Genomic DNA, 26,927 nt, shown 5'->3' with positions numbered 1-26,927 from the left:
AGCAGAAGTCCTACTTCAGCCAGATCAGGCCTGCAAAGAAACTGCGTTTCACAGGCCTTTGGAAGAGATGTTCCCGGTAGGCTGTAAGAGCACTGTGCAGAGCGAGTTGTTTCTTAGCTTCCCAAAGAGCTGGAGGCAAGATGCTGTGTGGCCCAACTCGCCCTTTGGAAAGAAGCCTGCACGTTGTGCCTTTCAGCTCTAGGGCAATGTAGCACACCCAGAGCAGAAGTCCTACTTCTGCCAGATCAGGCCTGCAAAGAAACTGCGTTTCACAGGCCTTTGGAAGAGATGTTCCCGGTAGGCTGTAAGAGCACTGTGCAGAGCGAGTTGTTTCTTAGCTTCCCAAAGAGCTGGAAGCAAGATGCTGTGGGGCCCAACTCGCCCTTTGGAAAGAAGCCTGCACGTTGTGCCTTTCAGCTCTAGGGCAATGTAGCACACCCAGAGCAGAAGTCCTACTTCAGACAGATCAGGCCTGCAAAGAAACTGCGTTTCACAGGCCTTTGGAAGAGATGTTCCCGGTAGGCTGTAAGAGCACTGTGCAGAGCGAGTTGTTTCTTAGCTTCCCAAAGAGCTGGAAGCAAGATCCTTTAGGGCCCAACTCGCCCTTTGGAAAGAAGACTGCACGTTCTGCCTTTCAGCTCTAGGGCAATGTAGCACACCCAGAGCAGAAGTCCTACTTCAGCCAGATCTGGCCTGCAAAGAAACTGCGTTTCGCAGGCCTTTGGAGGAGATGTTCCCGTTAGGCTGTAAGAGCACTAGGCAGAGCGAGTTGTTTCTTAGCTTCCCAAAGAGCTGGAAGCAAGATGCTGTGGGGCCCAACTCGCCCTTTGGAAAGAAGCCTGCACGTTGTGCCTTTCAGCTCTAGGGCAATGTAGCACACCCAGAGCAGAAGTCCTACTTCAGCCAGATCAGGCCTGCAAAGAAACTGCGTAACAGGCCTTTGGAAGAGATGTTCCCGGTAGTCTGTAAGAGCACTGTGCAGAGCGAGTTGTTTCTTAGCTTCCCAAAGAGCTGGAAGCAAGATGTTGTGGGGCCCAACTCGCACTTTGGAAAGAAGCCTGCACGTTGTGCCTTTCAGCTCTAGGGCAATGTAGCACACCCAGAGCTGAAGTCCTACTTCAGCCAGATCAGGCCTGCAAAGAAACTGCGTTTCACAGGCCTTTGGAAGAGATGTTCCCGGTAGGCTGTAAGAGCACTGTGCAGAGCGAGTTGTTTCTTAGCTTCCCAAAGAGCTGGAAGCAAGATGCTGTGGGGCCCAACTCGCCCTTTGGAAAGAAGCCTGCACGTTGTGCCTTTCAGCTCTAGGGCAAAGTAGCACACCGAGAGCAGAAGTCCTACATCAGCCAGATCAGGCCTCTAAAGAAACTGCGTTTCACAGGCCTTTGGATCAGATGTTCCCGGTAGGCTGTAAGAGCACTGTGAAGAGCGAGTTGTTTCTCAGCTTACCAAAGAGCAGGAAGCAAGATGCTGTGGGGCCCAACTCGCCCTTTGGAAAGAAGCCTGCACGCTGGGCCTTTCAGCTCTAGGACAATGTAGCACACCCAGAGCAGAAGTCCTACTTCAGCCAGATCAGGCCTGCAAAGAAACTGCGTTTCACAGGCCTTTGGAAGAGATGTTCCCCGTAGGCTGTAAGAGCACTGTGCAGAGCGAGTTGTTTCTTAGCTTCCCAAAGAGCTGGAAGCAAGATGCTCTGGGGCCCAACTCGCCCTTTGGAAAGAAGCCTGCACGTTGTGCCTTTCAGCTCTAGGGCAATGTATCTCACCCAGAGCAGAAGTCCTACTTCTGCCAGATCAGGCCTGCAAAGAAACTGCGTTTCACAGGCCTTTGGAAGAGATGCTCCCGGTAGGCTGTAAGAGCACTGTGCAGAGCGAGTTGTTTCTTAGCTTCCCAAAGAGCTGGAAGCAAGATGCTGTGTGGCCCAACTCGCCCTTTGGAAAGAAGCCTGCACGTTGTGCCTTTCAGCTCTAGGGCAATGTAGCACAACCAGAGCAGAAGTCCTACTTCAGCCAGATCAGGCCTGCAAAGAAACTGCGTTTCACAGGCCTTTGGAAGAGATGTTCCCGGTAGGCTGCAAGAGCACTGTGCAGAGCGAGTTGTTTCTTAGCTTCCCAAAGAGCTGGAAGCAAGATCCTTTAGGGCCCAACTCGCCCTTTGGAAAGAAGCCTGCACGTTCTGCCTTTCAGCTCTAGGGCAATGTAGCACACCCAGAGCAGAAGTCCTACTTCAGCCAGATCTGGCCTGCAAAGAAACTGCGTTTCGCAGGCCTTTGGAGGAGATGCTCCCGTTAGGCTGTAAGAGCACTAGGCAGAGCGAGTTGTTTCTTAGCTTCCCAAAGAGCTGGAAGCAAGATGCTGTGGGGCCCAACTCGCCCTTTGGAAAGAAGCCTGCACGTTGTGCCTTTCAGCTCTAGGGCAATGTAGCACACCCAGAGCAGAAGTCCTACTTCAGCCAGATCAGGCCTGCATAGAAACTTCGTTTCACAGGCCTTTGGAAGAGATGTTCCCGGTAGGCTGTAAGAGCACTGTGCAGAGCGAGTTGTTTCTTAGCTTCGCAAAGAGCTGGAAGCAAGATGCTGTGGGGCCCAACTCGCCCTTTGGAAAGAAGCCTGCACGTTGTGCCTTTCAGCTCTAGGGCAATGTAGCACACCCAGAGAAGAAGTCCTACTTCAGCCACATCTGGCTTGCAAAGAAACTGCGTTTCGCAGGCCTTTGGAGATGTTCCCGTTAGGCTGTAAGAGCACTAGGCAGAGCGAGTTGTTTCTTAGCTTCCCAAAGAGCTGGAAGCAAGATGCTGTGGGGCCCAACTCGCCCTTTGGAAAGAAGCCTGCACGTTGTGCCTTTCAGCTCTAGGGCAATGTAGCACACCCAGAGCAGAAGTCCTACTTCAGCCAGATCAGGCCTGCAAAGAAACTGCGTAACAGGCCTTTGGAAGAGATGTTCCCGGTAGTCTGTAAGAGCACTGTGCAGAGCGAGTTGTTTCTTAGCTTCCCAAAGAGCTGGAAGCAAGATGCTGTGGGGCCCAACTCGCCCTTTGGAAAGAAGCCTGCACGTTGTGCCTTTCAGCTCTAGGGCAATGTAGCACACCCAGAGCAGAAGTCCTACTTCAGCCAGATCAGGCCTGCAAAGAAACTGCGTTTCACAGGCCTTTGGAAGAGATGTTCCCGGTAGGCTGTAAGAGCACTGTGCAGAGCGAGTTGTTTCTTAGCTTCCCAAAGAGCTGGAAGCAAGATGCTCTGGGGCCCAACTCGCCCTTTGGAAAGAAGCCTGCACATTGTGCCTTTCAGCTCTAGGGCAATGTAGCACACCCAGAGCAGAAGTCCTACTTCAGCCAGATCAGGCCTGCAAAGAAACTGCGTTTCAAAGGCCTTTGGAAGAGATGTTCCCACTGGGGTGTAAGAGCACTGAGAAGAGCAAGTTGTTTCTTAGCTTCGCAAAGAGCTGGAAGCAAGATGCTGTGGGGCCCAACTCGCCCTTTGGAAAGAAGCCTGCACGTTGTGCCTTTCAGCTCTAGGGCAATGTAGCACACCCAGAGCAGAAGTCCTACTTCAGCCAGATCAGGCCTGCATAGAAACTGCGTTTCACAGGCCTTTGGAAGAGATGTTCCCGGTAGGCTGTAAGAGAACTGTGCAGAGCGAGTTGTTTCTTAGCTTCGCAAAGAGCTGGAAGCAAGATGCTGTGGGGCCCAACTCGCCCTTTGGAAAGAAGCCTGCACGTTGTGCCTTTCAGCTCTAGGGCAATGTAGCACACCCAGAGCAGAAGTCCTACTTCAGCCAGATCAGGCCTGCAAAGAAACTGCGTTTCACAGGCCTTTGGAAGAGATGTTCCCGGTAGGCTGTAAGAGCACTGTGCAGAGCGAGTTGTTTCTTTGCTTCCCAAAGAGCTGGAAGCAAGATGCTGTGGGGCCCAACTCGCCCTTTGGAACGAAGCCTGCACGTTGTGCCTTTCAGCTCTAGGGCAAAGTATCACACCCAGAGCAGAAGTCCTACTTCAGCCAGATCAGGCCTGCAAAGAAACTGCGTTTCACAGGCCTTTGGAAGAGATGTTCCCGGTAGGCTGTAAGAGCACTGTGCAGAGCGAGTTGTTTCTTAGCTTCCCAAAGAGCTGGAAGCAAGATGCTGTGGGGCCCAACTCGCCCTTTGGAAAGAAGCCTGCACGTTGTGCCTTTCAGCTCTAGGGCAATGTAGCACACCCAGAGCAGAAGTCCTACTTCTGCCAGATCTGGCCTGCAAAGAAACTGCGTTTCGCAGGCCTTTGGAGGAGATGTTCCCGTTAGGCTGTAAGAGCACTAGGCAGAGCGAGTTGTTTCTTAGCTTCCCAAAGAGCTGGAAGCAAGATGCTGTGGGGCCCAACTCGCCCTTTGGAAAGAAGCCGGCACGTTGTGCCTTTCAGCTCTAGGGCAATGTAGCACACCCAGAGCAGAAGTCCTACTTCAGCCAGATCAGGCCTGCAAAGAAACTGCGTAACAGGCCTTTGGAAGAGATGTTCCCGGTAGTCTGTAAGAGCACTGTGCAGAGCGAGTTGTTTCTTAGCTTCCCAAAGAGCTGGAAGCAAGATGTTGTGGGGCCCAACTCGCACTTTGGAAAGAAGCCTGCACGTTGTGCCTTTCAGCTCTAGGGCAATGTAGCACACCCAGAGCTGAAGTCCTACTTCAGCCAGATCAGGCCTGCAAAGAAACTGCGTTTCACAGGCCTTTGGAAGAGATGTTCCCGGTAGGCTGTAAGAGCACTGTGCAGAGCGAGTTGTTTCTTAGCTTCCCAAAGAGCTGGAAGCAAGATGCTGTGGGGCCCAACTCGCCCTTTGGAAAGAAGCCTGCACGTTGTGCCTTTCAGCTCTAGGGCAAAGTAGCACACCGAGAGCAGAAGTCCTACTTCAGCCAGATCAGGCCTCTAAAGAAACTGCGTTTCACAGGCCTTTGGATCAGATGTTCCCGGTAGGCTGTAAGAGCACTGTGAAGAGCGAGTTGTTTCTCAGCTTCCCAAAGAGCAGGAAGCAAGATGCTGTGGGGCCCAACTCGCCCTTTGGAAAGAAGCCTGCACGCTGGGCCTTTCAGCTCTAGGGCAATGTAGCACACCCAGAGCAGAAGTCCTACTTCAGCCAGATCAGGCCTGCAAAGAAACTGCGTTTCACAGGCCTTTGGAAGAGATGTTCCCCGTAGGCTGTAAGAGCACTGTGCAGAGCGAGTTGTTTCTTAGCTTCCCAAAGAGCTGGAAGCAAGATGCTCTGGGGCCCAACTCGCCCTTTGGAAAGAAGCCTGCACGTTGTGCCTTTCAGCTCTAGGGCAATGTAGCACACCCAGAGCAGAAGTCCTACATCTGCCAGATCAGGCCTGCAAAGAAACTGCGTTTCACAGGCCTTTGGAAGAGATGTTCCCGGTAGGCTGCAAGAGCACTGTGCAGAGCGAGTTGTTTCTTAGCTTCCCAAAGGGCTGGAAGCAAGATCCTTTAGGGCCCAACTCGCCCTTTGGAAAGAAGCCTGCACGTTCTGCCTTTCAACTCTAGGGCAATGTAGCACACCCAGAGCAGAAGTCCTACTTCAGCCAGATCTGGCCTGCAAAGAAACTGCGTTTTGCAGGCCTTTGGAGGAGATGCTCCCGTTAGGCTGTAAGAGCACTAGGCAGAGCGAGTTGTTTCTTAGCTTCCCAAAGAGCTGGAAGCAAGATGCTGTGGGGCCCAACTCGCCCTTTGGAAAGAAGCCTGCTCGTTGTGCCTTTCAGCTCTAGGGCAATGTAGCACACCCAGAGCAGAAGTCCTACTTCAGCCAGATCAGGCCTGCAAAGAAACTGCGTAACAGGCCTTTGGAAGAGATGTTCCCGGTAGTCTGTAAGAGCACTGTGCAGAGCGAGTTGTTTCTTAGCTTCCCAAAGAGCTGGAAGCAAGATGTTGTGGGGCCCAACTCGCACTTTGGAAAGAAGCCTGCACGTTGTGCCTTTCAGCTCTAGGGCAATGTGGGACACCCAGAGCAGAAGTCCTACTTCAGCCAGATCAGGCCTGCAAAGAAACTGCGTTTCACAGGCCTTTGGAAGAGATGTTCCCGGTAGGCTGTAAGAGCACTGTGAAGAGCGAGTTGTTTCTCAGCTTCCCAAAGAGCTGGAAATAAGATGCTGTGGGGCCCAACTCGCCCTTTGGAAAGAAGCCTGCACGCTGGGCCTTTCAGCTCTAGGGCAATGTAGCACACCCAGAGCAGAAGTCCTACTTCAGCCAGATCAGGCCTGCAAAGAAACTGCATTCCACAGGCCTTTGGAAGAGATGTTCCCACTAGGGATGTAAGAGCACTGAGCAGAGCGAGTTGTTTCTTAGCTTCCCAAAGAGCTGGAAGCAAGATGCTGTGGGGCCCAACTCGCCCTTTGGAAAGAAGCCTGCACGTTGTGCCTTTCAGCTCTAGGGCAATGTAGCACACCCAGAGCAGAAGTTCTACTTCAGCCAGATCAGGCCTGCAAAGAAACTGCGTTTCACAGGCCTTTGGAAGAGATGTCCCCACTACGGTGTAAGAGCACTGAGCAGAGCAAGTTGTTTCTAAGCTTCCCAAAGAGATGGAAGCAAGATGCTGTGGGGCCCAACTCGCCCTTTGGAAAGAAGCCTGCACGTTGTGCCTTTCAGCTCTAGGGCAATGTAGCACACCCAGAGCAGAAGTCCTACTTCAGCCAGATCAGGCCTGCAAAGAAACTGCGTTTCAAAGGCCTTTGGAAGAGATGTTCCCACTGGGGTGTAAGAGCACTGAGAAGAGCATGTTGTTTCTTAGCTTCGCAAAGAGCTGGAAGCAAGATGCTGTGGGGCCCAACTCGCCCTTTGGAAAGAAGCCTGCACGTTGTGCCTTTCAGCTCTAGGGCAATGTAGCACACCCAGAGCAGAAGTCCTACTTCAGCCAGATCAGGCCTGCAAAGAAACTGCGTTTCACAGGCCTTTGGAAGAGATGTTCCCACTACGGTGTAAGAGCACTGAGCAGAGCGAGTTGTTTCTAAGCTTCCCAAAGAGCTGGAAGCAAGATGCTGTGGGGCCCAACACGCCCTTTGGAAAGAAGCCTGCACGTTGTGCCTTTCAGCTCTAGGGCAATGTAGCACACCCAGAGCAGAAGTCCTACTTCTGCCAGATCAGGCCTGCATAGAAACTGCGTTTCACAGGCCTTTGGAAGAGATGTTCCCGGTAGGCTGTAAGAGGACTGTGCAGAGCGAGTTGTTTCTTAGCTTCCCAAAGAGCTGGAAGCAAGATGCTGTGGGGCCCAACTCGCCCTTTGGAAAGAAGCCTGCACGTTGTGCCTTTCAGCTCTAGGGCAAAGTAGCACACCGAGAGCAGAAGTCCTACTTCAGCCAGATCAGGCCTGCAAAGAAACTGCGTTTCACAGGCCTTTGGAAGAGATGTTCTCGGTAGGCTGTAAGAGCACTGTGCAGAGCGAGTTGTTTCTTAGCTTCCCAAAGAGCTGGAAGCAAGATGCTGTGGGGCCCAACTCGCCCTTTGGAAAGAAGCCTGCACGTTGTGCCTTTCAGCTCTAGGGCAATGTAGCACACCCAGAGCAGAAGTCCTACTTCAGCCAGATCTGGCCTGCAAAGAAACTGCGTTTCGCAGGCCTTTGGAGGAGATGTTCCCGTTAGGCTGTAAGAGCACTAGGCAGAGCGAGTTGTTTCTTAGCTTCCCAAAGAGCTGGAAGCAAGATGCTGTGGGGCCCAACTCGCCCTTTGGAAAGAAGCCTGCACGTTGTGCCTTTCAGCTCTAGGGCAATGTAGCACACCCTGAGCAGAAGTCCTACTTCAGCCAGATCAGGCCTGCAAAGAAACTGCGTTTCACAGGCCTTTGGAAGAGATGTTCCCGGTAGGCTGTAAGAGCACTGTGCAGAGCGAGTTGTTTCTTAGCTTCCCAAAGAGCTGGAAGCAAGATGCTTTGGCGCCCAACTCGCCCATTGGAAAGAAGCCTGCACGTTGTGCCTTTCAGCTCTAGGGCAATGTAGCACACCCAGAGCAGAAGTCCTACTTCAGCCAGATCAGGCCTGCAAAGAAACTGCGTTTCACAGGCCTTTGGAAGAGATGTTCCCGGTAGGCTGTAAGAGCACTGTGCAGAGCGAGTTGTTTCTTAGCTTCCCAAAGAGCTGGAAGCAAGATGCTCTGGGGCCCAACTCGCCCTTTGGAAAGAAGCCTGCACGTTGTGCCTTTCAGCTCTAGGGCAATGTAGCACACCCAGAGCAGAAGTCCTACTTCAGCCAGATCAGGCCTGCAAAGAAACTGCGTTTCACAGGCCTTTGGAAGAGATGTTCCCGGTAGGCTGCAAGAGCACTGTGCAGAGCGAGTTGTTTCTTAGCTTCCCAAAGAGCTGGAAGCAAGATCCTTTAGGGCCCAACTCGCCCTTTTGAAAGAAGCCTGCACGTTGTGCCTTTCAGCTCTAGGGCAATGTAGCACACCCAGAGCAGAAGTCCTACTTCAGCCAGATCTGGCCTGCAAAGAAACTGCGTTTCGCAGGCCTTTGGAGATGTTCCCGTTAGGCTGTAAGAGCACTTGGCAGAGCGAGTTGTTTCTTAGCTTCCCAAAGAGCTGGAAGCAAGATGCTGTGGGGCCCAACTCGCCCTTTGGAAAGAAGCCTGCACGTTGTGCCTTTCAGCTCTAGGGCAATGTAGCACACCCAGAGCAGAAGTCCTACTTCAGCCAGATCAGGCCTGCATGGAAACTGTGTTTCACAGGTCTTTGGAAGAGATGTTCCCGGTAGGCTGTAAGAGCACTGTGCAGAGCGAGTTGTTTCTTAGCTTCCCAAAGAGCTGGAAGCAAGATCCTTTAGGGCCCAACTCGCCCTTTGGAAAGAAGCCTGCACGTTCTGCCTTTCAGCTCTAGGGCAATGTAGCACACCCAGAGCAGAAGTCCTACTTCAGCCAGATCTGGCCTGCAAAGAAACTGCGTTTCGCAGGCCTTTGGAGGAGATGTTCCCGTTAGGCTGTAAGAGCACTGTGCAGAGCGAGTTGTTTCTTAGCTTCCCAAAGAGCTAGAAGCAAGATGTTGTGCGGCCCAACTCGCACTTTGGAAAGAAGCCTGCACGTTGTGCCTTTCAGCTCTAGGGCAATGTAGCACACCCAGAGCTGAAGTCCTACTTCAGCCAGATCAGGCCTGCAAAGAAACTGCGTTTCACAGGCCTTTGGAAGAGATGTTCCCGGTAGGCTTTAAGAGCACTGTGCAGAGCGAGTTGTTTCTTAGCTTCCCAAAGAGCTGGAAGCAAGATGCTGTGGGGCCCAACTCGCCCTTTGGAAAGAAGCCTGCACGTTGTGCCTTTCAGCTCTAGGGCAAAGTAGCACACCGAGAGCAGAAGTCCTACTTCAGCCAGATCAGGCCTCTAAAGAAACTGCGTTTCACAGGCCTTTGGATCAGATGTTCCCGGTAGGCTGTAAGAGCACTGTGAAGAGCGAGTTGTTTCTCAGCTTCCCAAAGAGCAGGAAGCAAGATGCTGTGGGGCCCAACTCGCCCTTTGGAAAGAAGCCTGCACGCTGGGCCTTTCAGCTCTAGGGCAATGTAGCACACCCAGAGCAGAAGTCCTACTTCAGCCAGATCAGGCCTGCAAAGAAACTGCATTCCACAGGCCTTTGGAAGAGATGTTCCCACTAGGGATGTAAGAGCACTGAGCAGAGCGAGTTGTTTCTTAGCTTCCCAAAGAGCTGGAAGCAAGATCCTTTAGGGCCCAAATCGCCCTTTGGAAAGAAGCCTGCACTTTGTGCCTTTCAGCTCTAGGGCAATGTAGCACACCCAGAGCAGAAGTTCTACTTCAGCCAGATCAGGCCTGCAAAGAAACTGCGTTTCACAGGCCTTTGGAAGAGATGTTTCCACTACAGTGTAAGAGCACTGAGCAGAGCGAGTTGTTTCTAAGCTTCCCAAAGAGCTGGAAGCAAGATGCTGTGGGGCCCAACTCGCCCTTTGGAAAGAAGCCTGCACGTTGTGCCTTTCAGCTCTAGGGCAATGTAGCACACCCAGAGCAGAAGTCCTACTTCAGCCAGATCAGGCCTGCAAATAAACTGCGTTTCACAGGCCTTTGGAAGAGATGTTCCCGCTAGGGTGTAAGAGCACTGTGCAGAGCGAGTTGTTTCTTAGCTTCCCAAAGAGCTGGAAGCAAGATGCTGTGGGGCCCAACTCGCCCTTTGGAAAGAAGCCTGCATGTTGTGCCTTTCAGCTCTAGGGCAAAGTAGCACACCGAGAGCAGAAGTCCTACTTCAGCCAGATCAGGCCTGCAAAGAAACTGCGTTTCACAGGCCTTTGGAAGAGATGTTCCCGGTAGGCTGTAAGAGCACTGTGCAGAGCGAGTTGTTTCTTAGCTTCCCAAAGAGCTGGAAGCAAGATGCTGTGTGGCCCAACTCGCCCTTTGGAAAGAAGCCTGCACGTTGTGCCTTTCAGCTCTAGGGCAATGTAGCACACCCAGAGCAGAAGTCCTACTTCAGCCAGATCAGGCCTGCAAAGAAACTGCATTCCACAGGCCTTTGGAAGAGATGTTCCCACTAGGGATGTAAGAGCACTGAGCAGAGCGAGTTGTTTCTTAGCTTCCCAAAGAGCTGGAAGCAAGATGCTGTGGGGCCCAACTCGCCCTTTGGAAAGAAGCCTGCACGTTGTGCCTTTCAGCTCTAGGGCAATGTAGCACACCCAGAGCAGAAGTTCTACTTCAGCCAGATCAGGCCTGCAAAGAAACTGCGTTTCACAGGCCTTTGGAAGAGATGTTCCCACTACAGTGTAAGAGCACTGAGCAGAGCGAGTTGTTTCTAAGCTTCCCAAAGAGCTGGAAGCAAGATGCTGTGGGGCCCAACTCGCCCTTTGGAAAGAAGCCTGCACGTTGTGCCTTTCAGCTCTAGGGCAATGTAGCACACCCAGAGCAGAAGTCCTACTTCAGCCAGATCTGGCCTGCAAAGAAACTGCGTTTCACAGGCCTTTGTAAGAGATGTTCCCGGTAGGCTGTAAGAGCACTGTGCAGAGCGAGTTGTTTCTTAGCTTCCCAAAGAGCTGGAAGCAAGATGCTGTGGGGCCCAACTCGCCCTTTGGAAAGAAGCCTGCACGTTGTGCCTTTCAGCTCTAGGGCAATGTAGCACACCCAGAGCAGAAGTCCTACTTCAGCCAGATCAGGCCTGCAAAGAAACTGTGTTTCACAGGCCTTTGGAAGAGATGTTCCCGGTAGGCTGTAAGAGCACTGTGCAGAGCGAGTTGTTTCTTAGCTTCCCAAAGAGCTGGAAGCAAGATGCTTTGGCGCCCAACTCGCCCTTTGGAAAGAAGCCTGCACGTTGTGCCTTTCAGCTCTAGGGCAATGTAGCACACCCAGAGCAGAAGTCCTACTTCAGCCAGATCAGGCCTGCAAAGAAACTGCGTTTCACAGGCCTTTGGAAGAGATGTTCGCGGTAGGCTGTAAGAGCACTGTGCAGAGCGAGTTGTTTCTTAGCTTCCCAAAGCGCTGGAAGCAAGATGCTGTGGGGCCCAACTCGCCCTTTGGAAAGAAGCCTGCACGTTGTGCCTTTCAGCTCTAGGGCAAAGTAGCACACCCAGAGCAGAAGTCCTACTTCAGCCAGATCAGGCCTGCAAAGAAACTGCGTTTCACAGGCCTCTGGAAGAGATGGTCCCACTAGGCTGTAAGAGCACTGAGAAGAGCAAGTTGTTTCTTAGCTTCGCAAAGAGCTGGAAGCAAGATGCTGTGGGGCCCAACTCGCCCTTTGGAAAGAAGCCTGCACGTTGTGCCTTTCAGCTCTAGGGCAATGTAGCACACCCAGAGCAGAAGTCCTACTTCAGCCAGATCAGGCCTGCAAAGAAACTGCGTTTCACAGGCCTTTGGAAGAGATGTTCCCGGTAGGCTGTAAGAGCACTGTGCAGAGCGAGTTGTTTCTTAGCTTCCCAAAGAGCTGGAAGCAAGATGCTGTGGGGCCCAACTCGCCCTTTGGAAAGAAGCCTGCACGTTGTGCCTTTCAGCTCTAGGGCAATGTAGCACACCCAGAGCAGAAGTCCTACTTCAGCCAGATCAGGCCTGCAAAGAAACTGTGTTTCACAGGCCTTTGGAAGAGATGTTCCCGGTAGGCTGTAAGAGCACTGTGCAGAGCGAGTTGTTTCTTAGCTTCCCAAAGAGCTGGAAGCAAGATGCTTTGGCGCCCAACTCGCCCATTGGAAAGAAGCCAGCACGTTGTGCCTTTCAGCTCTAGGGCAATGTAGCACACCCAGAGCAGAAGTCCTACTTCAGCCAGATCAGGCCTGCAAAGAAACTGCGTTTCACAGGCCTTTGGAAGAGATGTTCCCGGTAGGCTGTAAGAGCACTGTGCAGAGCGAGTTGTTTCTTAGCTTCCCAAAGAGCTGGAAGCAAGATGCTCTGGGGCCCAACTCGCCCTTTGGAAAGAAGCCTGCACGTTGTGCCTTTCAGCTCTAGGGCAATGTAGCACACCCAGAGCAGAAGTCCTACTTCTGCCAGATCAGGCCTGCAAAGAAACTGCGTTTCACAGGCCTTTGGAAGAGATGTTCCCGGTAGGCTGTAAGAGCACTGTGCAGAGCGAGTTGTTTCTTAGCTTCCCAAAGAGCTGGAAGCAAGATGCTGTGTGGCCCAACTCGCCCTTTGGAAAGAAGCCTGCACGTTGTGCCTTTCAGCTCTAGGGCAATGTAGCACACCCAGAGCAGAAGTCCTACTTCAGCCAGATCAGGCCTGCAAAGAAACTGCGTTTCACAGGCCTTTGGAAGAGATGTTCCCGGTAGGCTGCAAGAGCACTGTGCAGAGCGAGTTGTTTCTTAGCTTCCCAAAGAGCTGGAAGCAAGATCCTTTAGGGCCCAACTCGCCCTTTGGAAAGAAGCCTGCACGTTGTGCCTTTCAGCTCTAGGGCAATGTAGCACACCCAGAGCAGAAGTCCTACTTCAGCCAGATCTGGCCTGCAAAGAAACTGCGTTTCGCAGGCCTTTGGAGATGTTCCCGTTAGGCTGTAAGAGCACTAGGCAGAGCGAGTTGTTTCTTAGATTCCCAAAGAGCTGGAAGCAAGATGCTGTGGGGCCCAACTCGCCCTTTGGAAAGAAGCCTGCACGTTGTGCCTTTCAGCTCTAGGGCAATGTAGCACACCCAGAGCAGAAGTCCTACTTCAGCCAGATCAGGCCTGCATAGAAACTGCGTTTCACAGGCCTTTGGAAGAGATGTTCCCGGTAGGCTGTAAGAGCACTGTGCAGAGCGAGTTGTTTCTTAGCTTCCCAAAGAGCTGGAAGCAAGATGCTGTGTGGCCCAACTCGCCCTTTGGAAAGAAGCCTGCACGTTGTGCCTTTCAGCTCTAGGGCAATGTAGCACACCCAGAGCAGAAGTCCTACTTCAGCCAGATCAGGCCTGCAAAGAAACTGCGTTTCACAGGCCTTTGGAAGAGATGTTCCCGGTAGGCTGCAAGAGCAGTGTGCAGAACGAGTTGTTTCTTAGCTTCCCAAAGAGCTGGAAGCAAGATCCTTTAGGGCCCAACTCGCCCTTTGGAAAGAAGCCTGCACGTTGTGCCTTTCAGCTCTAGGGCAATGTAGCACACCCAGAGCAGAAGTCCTACTTCATCCACATCTGGCCTGCAAAGAAACTGCGTTTCGCAGGCCTTTGGAGGAGATGTTCCCGTTAGGCTGTAAGAGCACTAGGCAGAGCGAGTTGTTTCTTAGCTTCCCAAAGAGCTGGAAGCAAGATGCTGTGGGGCCCAACTCGCCCTTTGGAAAGAAGCCTGCACGTTGTGCCTTTCAGCTCTAGGGCAATGTAGCACACCCAGAGCAGAAGTCCTACTTCAGCCAGATCAGGCCTGCAAAGAAACTGCGTAACAGGCCTTTGGAAGAGATGTTCCCGGTAGTCTGTAAGAGCACTGTGCAGAGCGAGTTGTTTGTTACCTTCCCAAAGAGCTGGAAGCAAGATGCTGTGGGGCCCAACTCGCCCTTTGGAAAGAAGCCTGCACGTTGTGCCTTTCAGCTCTAGGGCAATGTAGCACACCCAGAGCAGAAGTCCTACTTCAGCCAGATCAGGCCTGCAAAGAAACTGCGTTTCACAGGCCTTTGGAAGAGATGTTCCCGGTAGGCTGTAAGAGCACTGTGCAGAGCGAGTTGTTTCTTAGCTTCCCAAAGAGCTGGAAGCAAGATGCTGTGGGGCCCAACTCGCCCTTTGGAAAGAAGCCTGCACGTTGTGCCTTTCAGCTCTAGGGCAATGTAGCACACCCAGAGCAGAAGTCCTACTTCAGCCAGATCAGGCCTGCAAAGAAACTGCGTTTCAAATGCCTTTGGAAGAGATGTTCCCACTGGGGTGTAAGAGCACTGAGAAGAGCAAGTTGTTTCTTAGCTTCGCAAAGAGCTGGAAGCAAGATGCTGTGGGGCCCAACTCGCCCTTTGGAAAGAAGCCTGCACGTTGTGCCTTTCAGCTCTAGGGCAATGTAGCACACCCAGAGCAGAAGTCCTACTTCAGCCAGATCAGGCCTGCATAGAAACTGCGTTTCACAGGCCTTTGGAAGAGATGTTCCCGGTAGGCTGTAAGAGCACTGTGCAGAGCGAGTTGTTTCTTAGCTTCGCAAAGAGCTGGAAGCAAGATGCTGTGGGGCCCAACTCGCCCTTTGGAAAGAAGCCTGCACGTTGTGCCTTTCAGCTCTAGGGCAATGTAGCACACCCAGAGCAGAAGTCCTACTTCAGCCAGATCAGGCCTGCAAAGAAACTGCGTTTCACAGGCCTTTGGAAGAGATGTTCCCGGTAGGCTGTAAGAGCACTGTGATGAGCGAGTTGTTTCTTAGCTTCCCAAAGAGCTGGAAGCAAGATGCTCTGGGGCCCAACTCGCCCTTTGGAAAGAAGCCTGCACGTTGTGCCTTTCAGCTCTAGGGCAATGTAGCACACCCAGAGCAGAAGTCCTACTTCTGCCAGATCAGGACTGCAAAGAAACTGCGTTTCACAGGCCTTTGGAAGAGATGTTCCCGGTAGGCTGTAAGAGCACTGTGCAGAGCGAGTTGTTTCTTAGCTTCCCAAAGAGCTGGAAGCAAGATGCTGTGGGGCCCAACTCGCCCTTTGGAAAGAAGCCTGCACGTTGTGCCTTTCAGCTCTAGGGCAATGTAGCACAACCAGAGCAGAAGTCCTACTTCAGCCAGATCAGGCCTGCAAAGAAACTGCGTTTCACAGGCCTTTGGAAGAGATGTTCCCGGTAGGCTGCAAGAGCACTGTGCAGAGCGAGTTGTTTCTTAGCTTCCCAAAGAGCTGGAAGCAAGATGCTGTGGGGCCCAACTCGCCCTTTGGAAAGAAGCCTGCACGTTGTGCCTTTCAGCTCTAGGGCAAAGTAGCACACCGAGAGCAGAAGTCCTACTTCAGCCAGATCAGGCCTCTAAAGAAACTGCGTTTCACAGGCCTTTGGATCAGATGTTCCCGGTAGGCTGTAAGAGCACTGTGAAGAGCGAGTTGTTTCTCAGCTTCCCAAAGAGCAGGAAGCAAGATGCTGTGGGGCCCAACTCGCCCTTTGGAAAGAAGCCTGCACGCTGGGCCTTTCAGCTCTAGGGCAATGTAGCACACCCAGAGCAGAAGTCCTACTTCAGCCAGATCAGGCCTGCAAAGAAACTGCATTCCACAGGCCTTTGGAAGAGATGTTCCCACTAGGGATGTAAGAGCACTGAGCAGAGCGAGTTGTTTCTTAGCTTCCCAAAGAGCTGGAAGCAAGATCCTTTAGGGCCCAAATCGCCCTTTGGAAAGAAGCCTGCACGTTGTGCCTTTCAGCTCTAGGGCAATGTAGCACACCCAGAGCAGAAGTTCTACTTCAGCCAGATCAGGCCTGCAAAGAAACTGCGTTTCACAGGCCTTTGGAAGAGATGTTCCCACTACAGTGTAAGAGCACTGAGCAGAGCGAGTTGTTTCTAAGCTTCCCAAAGAGCTGGAAGCAAGATGCTGTGGGGCCCAACTCGCCCTTTGGAAAGAAGCCTGCACGTTGTGCCTTTCAGCTCTAGGGCAATGTAGCACACCCAGAGCAGAAGTCCTACTTCAGCCAGATCAGGCCTGCAAAGAAACTGCGTTTCACAGGCCTTTGTAAGAGATGTTCCCGGTAGGCTGTAAGAGCACTGTGCAGAGCGAGTTGTTTCTTAGCTTCCCAAAGAGCTGGAAGCAAGATGCTGTGGGGCCCAACTCGCCCTTTGGAAAGAAGCCTGCACGTTGTGCCTTTCAGCTCTAGGGCAATGTAGCACACCCAGAGCAGAAGTCCTACTTCAGCCAGATCAGGCCTGCAAAGAAACTGTGTTTCACAGGCCTTTGGAAGAGATGTTCCCGGTAGGCTGTAAGAGCACTGTGCAGAGCGAGTTGTTTCTTAGCTTCCCAAAGAGCTGGAAGCAAGATGCTGTGGGGCCCAACTCGCCCTTTGGAAAGAAGCCTGCACGTTGTGCCTTTCAGCTCTAGGGCAAAGTAGCACACCCAGAGCAGAAGTCCTACTTCAGCCAGATCAGGCCTGCAAAGAAACTGCGTTTCACAGGCCTTTGGAAGAGATGTTCCCACTACGGTGTAAGAGCACTGAGCAGAGCGAGTTGTTTCTAAGCTTCCCAAAGAGCTGCAAGCAAGATGCTGTGGGGCCCAACACGCCCTTTGGAAATAAGCCTGCACGTTGTGCCTTTCAGCTCTAGGGCAATGTAGCACACCCAGAGCAGAAGTCCTACTTCAGCCAGATCAGGCCTGCAAAGAAACTGCGTTTCACAGGCCTTTGGAAGAGATGTTCCCGGTAGGCTGTAAGAGCACTGTGCAGAGCGAGTTGTTTCTTAGCTTCCCAAAGAGCTGGAAGCAAGATGCTGTGGGGCCCAACTCGCCGTTTTGAAAGAAGCCTGCACGTTGTGCCTTTCAGCTCTAGGGCAATGTAGCACACCCAGAGCAGAAGTCCTACTTCAGCCAGATCAGGCCTGCAAAGAAACTGCGTTTCACAGGCCTTTTGAAGAGATGTTCCCGCTAGGGTGTAAGAGCACTGTGCAGAGCGAGTTGTTTCTTAGCTTCCCAAAGAGCTGGAAGCAAGATGCTGTGGGGCCCAACTCGCCCTTTGGAAAGAAGCCTGCATGTTGTGCCTTTCTGCTCTAGGGCAAAGTAGCACACCGAGAGCAGAAGTCCTACTTCAGCCAGATCAGGCCTGCAAAGAAACTGCGTTTCACAGGCCTTTGGAAGAGATGTTCCCGGTAGGCTGTAAGGGCACTGTGCAGAGTGAGTTGTTTCTTAGCTTCCCAAAGAGCTGGAAGCAAGATGCTGTGGGGCCCAACTCGCCCTTTGGAAAGAAGCCTGCACGTTGTGCCTTTCAGCTCTAGGGCAATGTAGCACACCCAGAGCAGAAGTCCTACTTCAGCCAGATCTGGCCTGCAAAGAAATTGCGTTTCGCAGGCCTTTGGAGGAGATGTTCCCGTTAGGCTGTAAGAGCACTAGGCAGATCGAGTTGTTTCTTAGCTTCCCAAAGAGCTGGAAGCAAGATGCTGTGGGGCCCAACTCGCCCTTTGCAAAGAAGCCTGCACGTTGTGCCTTTCAGCTCTAGGGCAATGTAGCACACCCAGAGCAGAAGTCCTACTTCAGCCAGATCAGGCCTGCAAAGAAACTGCGTTTCACAGGCCTTTCAGAGAGATGTTCCCGGTAGGCTGCAAGAGCACTGTGCAGAGCGAGTTGTTTCTTAGCTTCCCAAAGAGCTGGAAGCAAGATCCTTTAGGGCCCAACTCGCCCTTTGGAAAGAAGCCTGCACGTTCTGCCTTTCAGCTCTAGGGCAATGTAGCACACCCAGAGCAGAAGTCCTACTTCAGCTAGATCTGGCCTGCAAAGAAACTGCGTTTCGCAGGCCTTTGGAGATGTTCCCGTTAGGCTGTAAGAGCACTAGGCAGAGCGAGTTGTTTCTTAGCTTCCCAAAGAGCTGGAAGCAAGATGCTGTGGGTCCCAACTCGCCCTTTGCAAAGAAGCCTGCACGTTGTGCCTTTCAGCTCTAGGGCAATGTAGCACACCCAGAGCAGAAGTCCTACTTCAGCCAGATCAGGCCTGCAAAGAAACTGCGTTTCACAGGCCTTTGGAAGAGATGTTCCCGGTAGGCTGTAAGGGCACTGTGCAGAGTGAGTTGTTTCTTAGCTTCCCAAAGAGCTGGAAGCAAGATGCTGTGGGGCCCAACTCGCCCTTTGGAAAGAAGCCTGCACGTTGTGCCTTTCAGCTCTAGGGCAATGTAGCACACCCAGAGCAGAAGTCCTACTTCAGCCAGATAAGGCCTGCAAAGAAACTGTGTTTCACAGGCCTTTGGAAGAGATGTTCCCGGTAGGCTGTAAGAGCACTGTGCAGAGCGAGTTGATTCTTAGCTTCCCAAAGAGCTGGAAGCAAGATGCTTTGGTGCCCAACTCGCCCATTGGAAAGAAGCCTGCACGTTGTGCCTTTCAGCTCTAGGGCAATGTAGCACACCCAGAGCAGAAGTCCTACTTCGGCCAGATCAGGCCTGCAAAGAAACTGCGTTTCACAGGCCTTTGGAAGAGATGTTCGCGGTAGGCTGTAAGAGCACTGTGCAGAGCGAGTTGTTTCTTAGCTTCCCAAAGAGCTGGAAGCAAGATGCTGTGGGGCCCAACTCGCCCTTTGGAAAGAAGCCTGCACGTTGTGCCTTTCAGCTCTAGGGCAATGTAGCACACCCAGAGCAGAAGTCCTACTTCAGCCAGATCAGGCCTGCAAAGAAACTGCGTTTCAAAGGCCTTTGGAAGAGATGTTCCCACTGGGGTGTAAGAGCACTGAGAAGAGCAAGTTGTTTCTTAGCTTCGCAAAGAGCTGGAAGCAAGATGCTGTGGGGCCCAACTCGCCCTTTGGAAAGAAGCCTGCACGTTGTGCCTTTCAGCTCTAGGGCAATGTAGCACACCCAGAGCAGAAGTCCTACTTCAGCCAGATCAGGCCTGCAAAGAAACTGCGTTTCACAGGCCTTTGTAAGAGATGTTCCCGGTAGGCTGTAAGAGCACTGTGCAGAGCGAGTTGTTTCTTAGCTTCCCAAAGAGCTGGAAGCAAGATGCTGTGGGGCCCAACTCGCCCTTTGGAAAGAAGCCTGCACGTTGTGCCTTTCAGCTCTAGGGCAATGTAGCACACCCAGAGCAGAAGTCCTACTTCAGCCAGATCAGGCCTGCAAAGAAACTGTGTTTCACAGGCCTTTGGAAGAGATGTTCCCGGTAGGCTGTAAGAGCACTGTGCAGAGCGAGTTGATTCTTAGCTTCCCAAAGAGCTGGAAGCAAGATGCTTTGGCGCCCAACTCGCCCATTGGAAAGAAGCCTGCACGTTGTGCCTTTCAGCTCTAGGGCAATGTAGCACACCCAGAGCAGAAGTCCTACTTCGGCCAGATCAGGCCTGCAAAGAAACTGCGTTTCACAGGCCTTTGGAAGAGATGTTCGCGGTAGGCTGTAAGAGCACTGTGCAGAGCGAGTTGTTTCTTAGCTTCCCAAAGAGCTGGAAGCAAGATGCTGTGGGGCCCAACTCGCCCTTTGGAAAGAAGCCTGCACGTTGTGCCTTTCAGCTCTAGGGCAATGTAGCACACCCAGAGCAGAAGTCCTACTTCAGCCAGATAAGGCCTGCAAAGAAACTGCGTTTCAAAGGCCTTTGGAAGAGATGTTCCCACTGGGGTGTAAGAGCACTGAGAAGAGCAAGTTGTTTCTTAGCTTCGCAAAGAGCTGGAAGCAAGATGCTGTGGGGCCCAACTCGCCCTTTGGAAAGAAGCCTGCACGTTGTGCCTTTCAGCTCTAGGGCAATGTAGCACACCAAGAGCAGAAGTCCTACTTCAGCCAGATCAGGCCTGCAAAGAAACTGCGTTTCACAGGCCTTTGGAAGAGATGTTCCCACTACGGTGTAAGAGCACTGAGCAGAGCGAGTTGTTTCTAAGCTTCCCAAAGAGCTGCAAGCAAGATGCTGTGGGGCCCAACACGCCCTTTGGAAATAAGCCTGCACGTTGTGCCTTTCAGCTCTAGGGCAATGTAGCACACCCAGAGGAGAAGTCCTACTTCAGCCAGATCAGGCCTGCAAAGAAACTGCGTTTCACAGGCCTTTGGAAGAGATGTTCCCGGTAGGCTGTAAGAGCACTGTGCAGAGCGAGTTGTTTCTTAGCTTCCCAAAGAGCTGGAAGCAAGATGCTGTGGGGCCCAACTCGCCGTTTTGAAAGAAGCCTGCACGTTGTGCCTTTCAGCTCTAGGGCAATGTAGCACACCCAGAGCAGAAGTCCTACTTCAGCCAGATCAGGCCTGCAAAGAAACTGCGTTTCACAGGCCTTTGGAAGAGATGTTCCCGCTAGGGTGTAAGAGCACTGTGCAGAGCGAGTTGTTTCTTAGCTTCCCAAAGAGCTGGAAGCAAGATGCTGTGGGGCCCAACTCGCCCTTTGGAAAGAAGCCTGCATGTTGTGCCTTTCAGCTCTAGGGCAAAGTAGCACACCGAGAGCAGAAGTCCTACTTCAGCCAGATCAGGCCTGCAAAGAAACTGCGTTTCACAGGCCTTTGGAAGAGATGTTCCCGGTAGGCTGTAAGAGCACTGTGCAGAGCGAGTTGTTTCTTAGCTTCCCAAAGAGCTGGAAGCAAGATGCTGTGGGGCCCAACTCGCCCTTTGGAAAGAAGCCTGCACGTTGTGCCTTTCAGCTCTAGGGCAATGTAGCACACCCAGAGCAGAAGTCCTACTTCAGCCAGATCTGGCCTGCAAAGAAACTGCGTTTCACAGGCCTTTGGAAGAGATGTTCCCGGTAGGCTGTAAGGGCACTGTGCAGAGTGAGTTGTTTCTTAGCTTCCCAAAGAGCTGGAAGCAAGATGCTGTGGGGCCCAACTCGCCCTTTGGAAAGAAGCCTGCACGTTGTGCCTTTCAGCTCTAGGGCAATGTAGCACACCCAGAGCAGAAGTCCTACTTCAGCCAGATCTGGCCTGCAAAGAAATTGCGTTTCGCAGGCATTTGGAGGAGATGTTCCCGTTAGGCTGTAAGAGCACTAGGCAGAGCGAGTTGTTTCTTAGCTTCCCAAAGAGCTGGAAGCAAGATGCTGTGGGGCCCAACTCGCCCTTTGGAAAGAAGCCTGCACGTTGTGCCTTTCAGTTCTAGGGCAATGTAGCACACCCAGAGCAGAAGTCCTACTTCAGCCAGATCAGGCCTGCAAAGAAACTGCGTTTCACAGGCCTTTGGAAGAGATGTTCCCGGTAGGCTGTAAGAGCACTGTGCAGAGCGAGTTGTTTCTTAGCTTCCCAAAGAGCTGGAAGCAAGATGCTTTGGTGCCCAACTCGCCCTTTGGAAAGAAGCCTGCACGTTGTGCCTTTCAGCTCTAGGGCAATGTAGCACACCCAGAGCAGAAGTCCTACTTCAGCCAGATCAGGCCTGCAAAGAAACTGCGTTTCACAGGCCTTTGGAAGAGATGTTCCCGGTAGGCTGTAAGAGCACTGTGCAGAGCGAGTTGTTTCTTAGCTTCCCAAAGAGCTGGAAGCAAGATGCTGTGTGGCCCAACTCGCCCTTTGGAAAGAAGCCTGCACGTTGTGCCTTTCAGCTCTAGGGCAATGTAGCACACCCAGAGCAGAAGTCCTACTTCAGCCAGATCAGGCCTGCAAAGAAACTGCGTTTCACAGGCCTTTCAGAGAGATGTTCCCGGTAGGCTGCAAGAGCACTGTGCAGAGCGAGTTGTTTCTTAGCTTCCCAAAGAGCTGGAAGCAAGATCCTTTAGGGCCCAACTCGCCCTTTGGAAAGAAGCCTGCACGTTCTGCCTTTCAGCTCTAGGGCAATGTAGCACACCCAGAGCAGAAGTCCTACTTCAGCTAGATCTGGCCTGCAAAGAAACTGCGTTTCGCAGGCCTTTGGAGATGTTCCCGTTAGGCTGTAAGAGCACTAGGCAGAGCGAGTTGTTTCTTAGCTTCCCAAAGAGCTGGAAGCAAGATGCTGTGGGTCCCAACTCGCCCTTTGCAAAGAAGCCTGCACGTTGTGCCTTTCAGCTCTAGGGCAATGTAGCACACCCAGAGCAGAAGTCCTACTTCAGCCAGATCAGGCCTGCAAAGAAACTGCGTTTCACAGGCCTTTGGAAGAGATGTTCCCGGTAGGCTGTAAGGGCACTGTGCAGAGTGAGTTGTTTCTTAGCTTCCCAAAGAGCTGGAAGCAAGATGCTGTGGGGCCCAACTCGCCCTTTGGAAAGAAGCCTGCACGTTGTGCCTTTCAGCTCTAGGGCAATGTAGCACACCCAGAGCAGAAGTCCTACTTCAGCCAGATCAGGCCTGCAAAGAAACTGTGTTTCACAGGCCTTTGGAAGAGATGTTCCCGGTAGGCTGTAAGAGCACTGTGCAGAGCGAGTTGATTCTTAGCTTCCCAAAGAGCTGGAAGCAAGATGCTTTGGTGCCCAACTCGCCCATTGGAAAGAAGCCTGCACGTTGTGCCTTTCAGCTCTAGGGCAATGTAGCACACCCAGAGCAGAAGTCCTACTTCGGCCAGATCAGGCCTGCAAAGAAACTGCGTTTCACAGGCCTTTGGAAGAGATGTTCGCGGTAGGCTGTAAGAGCACTGTGCAGAGCGAGTTGTTTCTTAGCTTCCCAAAGAGCTGGAAGCAAGATGCTGTGGGGCCCAACTCGCCCTTTGGAAAGAAGCCTGCACGTTGTGCCTTTCAGCTCTAGGGCAATGTAGCACACCCAGAGCAGAAGTCCTACTTCAGCCAGATCAGGCCTGCAAAGAAACTGCGTTTCAAAGGCCTTTGGAAGAGATGTTCCCACTGGGGTGTAAGAGCACTGAGAAGAGCAAGTTGTTTCTTAGCTTCGCAAAGAGCTGGAAGCAAGATGCTGTGGGGCCCAACTCGCCCTTTGGAAAGAAGCCTGCACGTTGTGCCTTTCAGCTCTAGGGCAATGTAGCACACCCAGAGCAGAAGTCCTACTTCAGCCAGATCAGGCCTGCAAAGAAACTGCGTTTCACAGGCCTTTGTAAGAGATGTTCCCGGTAGGCTGTAAGAGCACTGTGCAGAGCGAGTTGTTTCTTAGCTTCCCAAAGAGCTGGAAGCAAGATGCTGTGGGGCCCAACTCGCCCTTTGGAAAGAAGCCTGCACGTTGTGCCTTTCAGCTCTAGGGCAATGTAGCACACCCAGAGCAGAAGTCCTACTTCAGCCAGATCAGGCCTGCAAAGAAACTGTGTTTCACAGGCCTTTGGAAGAGATGTTCCCGGTAGGCTGTAAGAGCACTGTGCAGAGCGAGTTGATTCTTAGCTTCCCAAAGAGCTGGAAGCAAGATGCTTTGGCGCCCAACTCGCCCATTGGAAAGAAGCCTGCACGTTGTGCCTTTCAGCTCTAGGGCAATGTAGCACACCCAGAGCAGAAGTCCTACTTCGGCCAGATCAGGCCTGCAAAGAAACTGCGTTTCACAGGCCTTTGGAAGAGATGTTCGCGGTAGGCTGTAAGAGCACTGTGCAGAGCGAGTTGTTTCTTAGCTTCCCAAAGAGCTGGAAGCAAGATGCTGTGGGGCCCAACTCGCCCTTTGGAAAGAAGCCTGCACGTTGTGCCTTTCAGCTCTAGGGCAATGTAGCACACCCAGAGCAGAAGTCCTACTTCAGCCAGATAAGGCCTGCAAAGAAACTGCGTTTCAAAGGCCTTTGGAAGAGATGTTCCCACTGGGGTGTAAGAGCACTGAGAAGAGCAAGTTGTTTCTTAGCTTCGCAAAGAGCTGGAAGCAAGATGCTGTGGGGCCCAACTCGCCCTTTGGAAAGAAGCCTGCACGTTGTGCCTTTCAGCTCTAGGGCAATGTAGCACACCAAGAGCAGAAGTCCTACTTCAGCCAGATCAGGCCTGCAAAGAAACTGCGTTTCACAGGCCTTTGGAAGAGATGTTCCCACTACGGTGTAAGAGCACTGAGCAGAGCGAGTTGTTTCTAAGCTTCCCAAAGAGCTGCAAGCAAGATGCTGTGGGGCCCAACACGCCCTTTGGAAATAAGCCTGCACGTTGTGCCTTTCAGCTCTAGGGCAATGTAGCACACCCAGAGGAGAAGTCCTACTTCAGCCAGATCAGGCCTGCAAAGAAACTGCGTTTCACAGGCCTTTGGAAGAGATGTTCCCGGTAGGCTGTAAGAGCACTGTGCAGAGCGAGTTGTTTCTTAGCTTCCCAAAGAGCTGGAAGCAAGATGCTGTGGGGCCCAACTCGCCGTTTTGAAAGAAGCCTGCACGTTGTGCCTTTCAGCTCTAGGGCAATGTAGCACACCCAGAGCAGAAGTCCTACTTCAGCCAGATCAGGCCTGCAAAGAAACTGCGTTTCACAGGCCTTTGGAAGAGATGTTCCCGCTAGGGTGTAAGAGCACTGTGCAGAGCGAGTTGTTTCTTAGCTTCCCAAAGAGCTGGAAGCAAGATGCTGTGGGGCCCAACTCGCCCTTTGGAAAGAAGCCTGCATGTTGTGCCTTTCAGCTCTAGGGCAAAGTAGCACACCGAGAGCAGAAGTCCTACTTCAGCCAGATCAGGCCTGCAAAGAAACTGCGTTTCACAGGCCTTTGGAAGAGATGTTCCCGGTAGGCTGTAAGAGCACTGTGCAGAGCGAGTTGTTTCTTAGCTTCCCAAAGAGCTGGAAGCAAGATGCTGTGGGGCCCAACTCGCCCTTTGGAAAGAAGCCTGCACGTTGTGCCTTTCAGCTCTAGGGCAATGTAGCACACCCAGAGCAGAAGTCCTACTTCAGCCAGATCTGGCCTGCAAAGAAACTGCGTTTCACAGGCCTTTGGAAGAGATGTTCCCGGTAGGCTGTAAGGGCACTGTGCAGAGTGAGTTGTTTCTTAGCTTCCCAAAGAGCTGGAAGCAAGATGCTGTGGGGCCCAACTCGCCCTTTGGAAAGAAGCCTGCACGTTGTGCCTTTCAGCTCTAGGGCAATGTAGCACACCCAGAGCAGAAGTCCTACTTCAGCCAGATCTGGCCTGCAAAGAAATTGCGTTTCGCAGGCATTTGGAGGAGATGTTCCCGTTAGGCTGTAAGAGCACTAGGCAGAGCGAGTTGTTTCTTAGCTTCCCAAAGAGCTGGAAGCAAGATGCTGTGGGGCCCAACTCGCCCTTTGGAAAGAAGCCTGCACGTTGTGCCTTTCAGCTCTAGGGCAATGTAGCACACCCAGAGCAGAAGTCCTACTTCAGCCAGATCAGGCCTGCAAAGAAACTGCGTTTCACAGGCCTTTGGAAGAGATGTTCCCGGTAGGCTGTAAGAGCACTGTGCAGAGCGAGTTGTTTCTTAGCTTCCCAAAGAGCTGGAAGCAAGATGCTTTGGTGCCCAACTCGCCCTTTGGAAAGAAGCCTGCACGTTGTGCCTTTCAGCTCTAGGGCAATGTAGCACACCCAGAGCAGAAGTCCTACTTCAGCCAGATCAGGCCTGCAAAGAAACTGCGTTTCACAGGCCTTTGGAAGAGATGTTCCCGGTAGGCTGTAAGAGCACTGTGCAGAGCGAGTTGTTTCTTAGCTTCCCAAAGAGCTGGAAGCAAGATGCTGTGTGGCCCAACTCGCCCTTTGGAAAGAAGCCTGCACGTTGTGCCTTTCAGCTCTAGGGCAATGTAGCACACCCAGAGCAGAAGTCCTACTTCAGCCAGATCAGGCCTGCAAAGAAACTGCGTTTCACAGGCCTTTCAGAGAGATGTTCCCGGTAGGCTGCAAGAGCACTGTGCAGAGCGAGTTGTTTCTTAGCTTCCCAAAGAGCTGGAAGCAAGATCCTTTAGGGCCCAACTCGCCCTTTGGAAAGAAGCCTGCACGTTCTGCCTTTCAGCTCTAGGGCAATGTAGCACACCCAGAGCAGAAGTCCTACTTCAGCTAGATCTGGCCTGCAAAGAAACTGCGTTTCGAATGCCTTTGGAGATGTTCCCGTTAGGCTGTAAGAGCACTAGGCAGAGCGAGTTGTTTCTTAGCTTCCCAAAGAGCTGGAAGCAAGATGCTGTGGGGCCCAACTCGCCCTTTGCAAAGAAGCCTGCACGTTGTGCCTTTCAGCTCTAGGGCAATGTAGCACACCCAGAGCAGAAGTCCTACTTCAGCCAGATCAGGCCTGCATAGAAACTGCGTTTCACAGGCCTTTGGAAGAGATGTTCCCGGTAGGCTGTAAGAGCACTGTGCAGAGCGAGTTGTTTCTTAGCTTCCCAAAGAGCTGGAAGCAAGATGCTGTGTGGCCCAACTCGCCCTTTGGAAAGAAGCCTGCACGTTGTGCCTTTCAGCTCTAGGGCAATGTAGCACACCCAGAGCAGAAGTCCTACTTCAGCCAGATCAGGCCTGCAAAGAAACTGCGTTTCACAGGCCTTTGGAAGAGATGTTCCCGGTAGGCTGCAAGAGCACTGTGCAGAACGAGTTGTTTCTTAGCTTCCCAAAGAGCTGGAAGCAAGATCCTTTAGGGCCCAACTCGCCCTTTGGAAAGAAGCCTGCACGTTGTGCCTTTCAGCTCTAGGGCAATGTAGCACACCCAGAGCAGAAGTCCTACTTCAGCCAGATCAGGCCTGCAAAGAAACTGCGTTTCGCAGGCCTTTGGAGGAGATGTTCCCGTTAGGCTGTAAGAGCACTAGGCAGAGCGAGTTGTTTCTTAGCTTCCCAAAGAGCTGGAAGCAAGATGCTGTGGGGCCCAACTCGCCCTTTGGAAAGAAGCCTGCACGTTGTGCCTTTCAGCTCTAGGGTAATGTAGCACACCCAGAGCAGAAGTCCTACTTCAGCCAGATCAGGCCTGCAAAGAAACTGCGTTTCACAGGCCTTTGGAAGAGATGTTCCCGGTAGGCTGTAAGAGCACTGTGATGAGCGAGTTGTTTCTTAGCTTCCCAAAGAGCTGGAAGCAAGATGCTCTGGGGCCCAACTCGCCCTTTGGAAAGAAGCCTGCACGTTGTGCCTTTCAGCTCTAGGGCAATGTAGCACACCCAGAGCAGAAGTCCTACTTCTGCCAGATCAGGACTGCAAAGAAACTGCGTTTCACAGGCCTTTGGAAGAGATGTTCCCGGTAGGCTGTAAGAGCACTGTGCAGAGCGAGTTGTTTCTTAGCTTCCCAAAGAGCTGGAAGCAAGATGCTGTGGGGCCCAACTCGCCCTTTGGAAAGAAGCCTGCACGTTGTGCCTTTCAGCTCTAGGGCAATGT

The sequence above is a fragment of the Equus caballus genome, chromosome X, assembly GCF_041296265.1.
Source record: "Equus caballus isolate H_3958 breed thoroughbred chromosome X, TB-T2T, whole genome shotgun sequence".
Classification (NCBI taxonomy): Eukaryota; Metazoa; Chordata; class Mammalia; order Perissodactyla; family Equidae; genus Equus; species Equus caballus.
This window is presented reverse-complemented; position numbering follows the sequence as displayed.